Source organism: Tenrec ecaudatus, chromosome 13 (assembly GCF_050624435.1).
Source record: "Tenrec ecaudatus isolate mTenEca1 chromosome 13, mTenEca1.hap1, whole genome shotgun sequence".
NCBI lineage: Eukaryota > Metazoa > Chordata > Mammalia > Afrosoricida > Tenrecidae > Tenrec > Tenrec ecaudatus.
This window is the reverse complement of record NC_134542.1, coordinates 131,994,375-131,996,021: the sequence shown is the minus strand read 5'-3', so window position 1 is coordinate 131,996,021 and position 1,647 is coordinate 131,994,375. Positions and strand designations below refer to the sequence as shown.

General features: G+C 39.2%; 1 non-coding gene across 1 annotated transcript; it reads left to right on the top strand.

Moving 5' to 3' along the window:
• Nucleotides 1-662: 662 nt before the first annotated feature.
• Nucleotides 663-793, top strand: LOC142425225 (small nucleolar RNA SNORA42/SNORA80 family). Its single transcript, XR_012779576.1, has one exon. It is a non-coding gene; the product is annotated as a small nucleolar RNA SNORA42/SNORA80 family (small nucleolar RNA).
• The last annotated feature ends 854 nt before the right edge of the window (nucleotides 794-1,647 follow it).

The following is a 1,647-nucleotide window of genomic DNA, read 5'->3' as shown; positions in this document are numbered from 1 at the left end:
CCTGCCTCATTTGTATGCACTTTCAAAGGTAAATTCCCTTTAGGTGAGAAAATATATATACAATCTTAGCAAGTTGTAATCTTTGATGGACAGTGACAATAATGAATGTTGATGACAATAATCCTATGGTCAAGGACAGACAGGGCGTCTACCCTGCCTCCTACAGGAATGAGCCAATGATCTTGTGAGAATGAGTTATGAACAAAAGACTCTGTGAGAAAGCCTTGATCAACACCTTACCCTTGAAGCCAGGCCCTGGTAAATATCATGACACAAGACTCCCTGAAATATAAATCCAAAGCTGGCATGAACTTCAGAGAATTGAGAAGGAACTGAGTAACTCATAGGAAGATTGCTTGATCATCTGCAGAACGGCACCACCTCCCCTTTGCGAAAGCCATTTAAAAATCAGGGACTTCCCTTCCTTGAGTCCTTTCTCAACTATGGGGAGGGAACCTGCTTTACTCCTGGAGCAAAGCGCAACTTTACCTCTGCTTAAGGTGTCCCCACTCAACTCACAAGAAAGACCCACTTCCTTTCTCTGAAAGTGATCCTGTATTTTAATAAACTGCCACTGAACTATTTGCTGGTGTGTGCGTGGGCGCCTATAGAAGCGCCCACACGCGGCTTATCTCTGGACCTTTATTATCACAGGGTTCTGTGCATGGGTTTGGATTTATGGCAGGTCCGATCCCATGGGCCTCTCAGTGTCCCATGCAAAGCAAACTGTCACGCTGAACCATTGCCTGGCTTTACCCCGTGGGCTTCAGATAATGAAGCGGGTTGCACAGTGAAAAAAAAAATTCACAGAATTCTGGGACTTGCTCGCTCCCCCTGGCTGACAACCCAGGCACAGAATGTCAAAATTATGCTGGTTAATAATAAAAATTACACGTTAGCAAAAATACATGTATGCTTCTGTAAAAATTAATACGAGGTTTGCTGTTAAGTTTAACTTGAAAGAGTGATTGTAAGACTGTTGAAAGCAAGTAGGACTCATTTGTATAAAAGTTAAGGTTATTTTTACAACTGAAAAGTGACTTGCTTAAAGGCATGAAAACATATATTAGGAAAATGTTACAGTCAGCATTTAACTGAATAATCTCCCCTAAATAAAGTGACAACATAAGTGGTGACGACAGCAGAATGTTCAGAAACAGTAGTAGACTAAACACAACTAGCATTCAATGTAGATAACTTTTGACACCCCACTCCATGTAACTAATTTATTTTTAATATTAATTATGAAAAGAAAAATAACCCCCAAAGAAACAGTGAGATTTTATTGAATTCCATATGTACAGTCATGCTAGTAAGTCATAATAACAATAGAAATAACAGAAAGGATTGATGATTTTAATTGAAAACATTTTTAAAGGGATTTTTAAAACAACTATGTTAGGCCAGGTGATTGGATAAACAAATCCAGAGACACTCATATATGCATAAGAAAGAGCTTTATATCAAGAAGTAATTTGTATATAAGGAAAACATCCCAACCCTGTCCATCTGAAGTCTATAAGTCAGACACTAGTCCATGAATCCCATTTCAAACTGTAGAGCCACAAGCAATATTCAGGAAGATCATAGGCTGGTGGGTGCAAAGGATAATGGGTGCAAAGTCTTCTGGATCCAATAGGGGTAAAT